Here is a 6,000-nt window from a genome sequence, read left to right as displayed (position 1 = left end):
ATATTTTGAAAGAAAGCGGACTTGGAGCTCAGGAAGAACGATCCATCAGACGGGAAATATAAAACTACGGTTGAGGTAACGGCTATTGCTAGTACCCGCAATTCCCTTATAAATGTGATTATGAAATTACAACGTATGATTGATTTATTAAATGAATGTTTTGACATGTTTTATGAATTGCGGGAAATGAAATATGATTTTATTGAATAATTTATTATAATATGATTTGATGGAATTATTCCTTATTTTATGATTGATTATAAAATGCTATGATGATTGATTGAATTTCTTATAAAATGCTGTTTTTAAGAAACCAGGAAAGAAAGGATGTTTGATCTTATGATCCAAAGGAATTATGTTACTTCAACTGAAGTAAAAAGACTAAAATGTAAAATTAAACGAAACATGATAAATGAAAGTGAAATTCCTAGTCCGTTGGGCAGTATATGTTCACAGGTTACGATTCTCGGTCATGCATGTACCCATGGGGCATCCGCCCATTGAGCCAAGGCTCTCATGTTTTCGGGCCAAGGCCCCATGTTTATGGACAGCGGTCCATCGTGGAAGACGTTCCACCATGTCATACTTGCCACGACTAGCATGTGCACCCTAAAGTTGAAAATGAATTAAATAAAGGACTTTATAAAATATTTTACATTATTCTATTCTCCCTGTGTTATTAAATAAAATGAATTGAAATGAATTTACGTTGCTAGAATAGTTCGTTACTGAGTCTTCGGCTCACCGTTATTTTGTTTTCTGTTTTAGGTACCGCTGGGAACGATGGGAACGAGTAGTGGCGAGGTTTTCACTTTAATAATTCCCACCTAGTTTATGCCTTAAGTTTTAATAGTTTAATTAAAGACTTTTAGTAAGTTATGTACTTTTATTTTGAGAATATAAAGGATTATTATACTAATTGGAGGTTTTTATGGCTTATGTATGATGTTGCCTTGTAATTTTCAAAAGAGAATTACGGCAGGTAATGTCCCGACCAAATTAGGTTAATTCCGCTGCTAAGTATGCTTTAATAAGTGATTTAGAGGTCGGGGCGTTACATTTTTTCTTCAGGATTTCGTTATTTGTCTCATCCATAAAAAAAACAATATATAACTATTTAAAAACACTCTTAAATCTCTCTCAAAAATATCGTGTCTCCAGGACCACAATAGTTTCATGAAAGAAATGTAGGGTATCTTGACAACAAGATTTAGAAACTATTATAGTTTTTGAGGTCATATTTTCTTGTACTTCACCAAAAAGTCTGCGGGCCTTTAATGGTCAAAAGTCTAAACTTAAGTCGTGAACCTATTTTGATTTGTAAACAACAGTCAAGGGTACGTATATTCGCATTTCAACATATAACACCCTTGATAAATAATTTTCTTCACGGGAGAGCAAGACCACATATTTAAGTTCTTCAATATTATCTAGTAAATTCTATTATAAATTCTACTTGTTTTAGTAGACCAATACCCTTTTTCTCCATAGCTGTAACATACATTGGTCAAGTATCATTTTTATCTTGTTCTTGTTTGTTGACATCTTTGTCCCACTTCTTGTGGGGATATGAGTTATTGAGAGAAGCATCTCGGCCTCAAACTCGACCATATTCGTATCCACGTCCATGACCGGCCACGTACTCAACCACTTTTGTTGTGTGATATTTTCTTTTCCATTATGGGATGTCACATTCGATTAAGGGAATGTAGCATGACCAGTTGGACGTGAATCTTAATTTTTAATCAATAGCTCGTTAATTATTATTATTTTTTTTTTCAGCCACAAAGAGACAAGATATAATTCAAAATATTTCTTAATAGAAATTCTGAACATAGCTGAGTTATATTGAGTTACAGACTTAAAGTCTTGTAGTCTTAAATGTTACCAGTCATATCGAACTTTAGGTAATATTGCAGTTTTCTGGTGGTCATACAGTCATACCTCTCCTTTAGATTATTTCAAAGCACTTGTAGATCTTTTACAGTCAAAAACTCAATTTTAAGACCACTGTGTATTTGCCTTGTTCATATATTTACTTCATTGATTGTATCACCACTTATCCTTTGCATCTAGGTGAATTTCAGCATCTAACACCCAAGATAAATTTTTTTTTTTTTAGTAATATCAAGGGCCACAAATTTGAGTTTTGTAAGGGTCGACATAGTTCACACTACAATTGAATATTGCAAATTAGGACTTATAGATACTAAACATATATTCCCATGTCAAGTTGTAATTTAATACCGTTATTAAAAAAAACGAATTTATACACATAAATTATTTAAGGTAGTGACTGCAAAAGATATATAATTCGAAACGCAATAAACTATAATATGAGTGTATCCCACATATTGCAACGGATCTATATTTCGGGAAAAATAAAATTTCGGCGGACCAAGTAATTATCATAATGAAGCAATTATCATCTATAATATTGTCATTAATGCATAAGAATATTAAGAGTTCCAAAGTATAATGCAATTATAAACATCATTAATGCAATTATGCTTTCGGGAAAAATAAAATACACTATGATATGGTGATTAATGCATACGAAGCAATTATATCATCTAAATGTGATATCTATCATCAACCAAATTAAAGAGATCGTCATCATCTAACGCGTATTAGTGCGGAGAAAATAATAAGGAAATCAACAAATCAGCAAATCATAACACGTGTTAGAGAATAGACTTGGTGCAAAACACTAAGTATTACGTATTACTCATCAAGCAAATCATCAAATAAGCACATCAAGCAAATCAATGAATCTTGAATCACTAAATATCAATACTGTCGGCGCATCGATCAATTCAATCACTAAATATTTCTCATCCAGCAAATAAAAGAAATCATGAATCGCTAAATATTGATACTTGTTGCAGTTCAATAATACGTACCTTAATGATGGATGGATGACTTTCTTTGTTTCTCGTTCGCTCAGTCGATTAGGGTTTGGTGCTGATAACGTGTTGTAAAATACAGAGAAATAGGAGAATTTGGGAGAGAACAACTCATGTGTATCTTATTCCATGAACAATAGGGTATATATACATACAATAGAATAGAGTTTGCTTGAGGAACAATAAACCCTAAGATCTAGAATATTCTGGAAACATACTAGGGGTATAATGGGCATCCACATAATATTCATAACAAGTTTTGTTTAGTGTGTAGTCATGAGATATGAATTTTATTCTTTTCCTTTTGTGAAATACGCCATACTCGGCGTAAATAAAATGAGTTGTGGGAGGATTACACAAAATGACATAATTATAGGGGTGATAAGTGTAGGCAGTACGTAAATGTGAAATGTGAATCCAACACGTGTCAACTAGTGTAGTTAAAAGTTTTTACTTTAGTTATAGTTATAGACTTATAGCTATATTAGATATTTTAATAGATATTTGACAAGCTAAGAGTGCAACACCCTGAAAGATGAATTATGTGGAAGTCGACTAAGTTAGTTGGTTAAAGTTTTGTTTACTGAAGGGGCGAATTAAATCTCATTTTATGTCATACGCCATTTGTAGCTCTATTTATGAAAATAAGAAAAATAAAAGAGACCAACTCATTTGTAAAATTGCACAAGTTAAATTCAAACTAGCTAGAAGGTAATAAATTATAATGACTCTTCGAGTTAAACTCACAATTAGGGATTAACATTTTACATTCCCCCCCCCCCCTAACTTCAGTTTTGTCACACTGTCCACCTTTTAGGTACCCAAGATATGAGAATCTCATATCAAATCATGTTTATGCCATTTAGATTTTGCAAGAATCGTTTTCCTTACCCTGCATATGTATGACACATGTAATCGTGTTATTAGATGCTAGTATCAAAGAAACTTTCATGAATTATGATCTATGATGGGACAAAAAAAAATAATCGTAGTGATTTCAATTAGTGTAGACATAAATATTGTGTCTCTCCAAAAATGATTTCGATTAGTGTAGACATCAATATTGTGTCTCTCCAAAAATAATTTCGATTAGTGTAGACATCAATATTGTGTCTCTCCAAAAAGGCTCAATGACGACATTGTCGATAAACTTAGATTGATCTGGTTTCTAGCGCAAGTGACAGTATTATCAAGAACAAGCCTCGATTCGAAATTCAAATACAAAACTCGAAGCCCAAACACGAACTTAAAACTTAAATACATTATCATAACACAAACACACCGAAAACCAACTCTAAACCTCATAATCGGGTAAAAAGCATCATGCACGGCCGAAGTCGCTTAGGGCGGTCGTGAAGAATTTCTTCCTAGGAAGATAAGGCTCCAGAAGCTTCCTACATGTGGTGGAGAAAAGTCGCACGACTATGCTGCGTTGCGTCGCGTAAGAATCATTCTTGCGCACAGGTTAGTTTGTGCAGACTTTAGCTTACTCATCTTTCGGAAGAGTTGGGACAAAGACTGAGTACGTGTCAGGATCTAATTGCGACTAGGTTCCTGTTTGGCTATTTCGGGAAACCAGTTTTATTTATGGCTCTGATCGATCTACTCACTTAGTTATAGTCGTTCTTGAGTTAAGCGAAGTACATTGTTCGCAAGTGGGTTATATCTTTATCAAATTGGCCGTATTGGGACGAGTACCAAAAGTAGGCATCTACGTTGTATATTTAACTCTACTATGGGTTTTTTTGTTGCACTGATTTTCTTTGATTGTAATGTATTTTTTCCCTTAATTGTATTTGACAACTTTTATTTGATTTCCTGTTTTTTTGGGTATAATTCATATGTACTACGTAAAAAAGTTAAAGGGTCAAAAAGAAAGTTGAAGTGCATAATTTATTTTAATCAATTCAGCTTAATTATTTAATTATTTAGTGAATGAGGGTACTATAGACTATTTAATTTATAAGGAGGGAGACCAAAGGTTTCCCTAACTTATAGAATAAGCATTAGGAGATCTTACCAGTGAGTTTGAGTACGACGCTCCAGTGACTATGAGATGAGAGGTTGTGAGAGCAGCGTGAGACCTACAGGGGGATGCGACATTGCGGAGTAAATGACCAATATTTATTTTTTGATTTTGAGATTTAAGTCTTTCTAGATTCTAAACTTTATTTTCTCATTTTAGAAGAAAAAAAAGAAGTAAAATATGTGTATGTGCATATTATATTTGGATCTTGTATTAAAAATCCAATATCCTATAAATCTTGTATTGAATATTCAATTTTGTAAAAAATCATATTCGTGTATTTTTGTTTATTTTTTATTTTTGAAAAGAAAAACATAGTTTCTAAATGCAGAAAATACTTTCTTTGTGCAAAACTGAAAAAGTCTTAACTACCCTTTTATATTTTATTAAAAATATTATAATAAAAAAAAACAATCATCTTCATCTTCCAGCTCTTATGATGAAACCATCGAATTCGTTAAAAAAAAACACAATCGAAAATCAACTCTTCTGATTCACATACATCCTTAATCTAACATAGTTTCCATGTCTTAATTCTTTTTAAAGAAGAGTTTTAAGTTCAAGATAAATAAAACCTTACTTTTTACTCCGTATTTTATAGTAGATGCAGATTTTTTTTTTTTTGATCTTTACTATGAGCAGAGTTGTGTACGATGAGTTGTCTGCATAAATTATTTGGTTTTCCACAATCAAGATTTTGATCTTTTTTCTACCGCTGTGCAAAAATGAGGAAAACAAGAAATGAAATCAAGCTGCTGCAAGATAATAGTGGGGAATGGACAGCTGATAGTGATACTATAAAAAGCCTCCTTCTTGGGTATTTCAAAGAGCTATTCAAAACGAATAATGATGAAACTGAGCACTCAGAGATTCCAGAAAATCTTAGTAATCTTCTTGTGAAGCTCAACCAACAACAGAAGGAGATATTGAGCAAGCAGTTCGATGATATTGATATTAAAAATGCAGTGTTCCAAATGGGTGGGCTGAAAGCGCCTGGTCCAGATGGTGTCCCTGCGGTTTTTTTCCATAAGGCTTGGGAGATAGTGGGTAGTGATGTTGTGGAGGCGG

The sequence above is a fragment of the Spinacia oleracea genome, chromosome 1, assembly GCF_020520425.1.
Source record: "Spinacia oleracea cultivar Varoflay chromosome 1, BTI_SOV_V1, whole genome shotgun sequence".
NCBI lineage: Eukaryota > Viridiplantae > Streptophyta > Magnoliopsida > Caryophyllales > Amaranthaceae > Spinacia > Spinacia oleracea.
The sequence above is the reverse complement of the archived record's forward strand: the minus strand, read 5'-3'. Positions refer to the sequence as shown.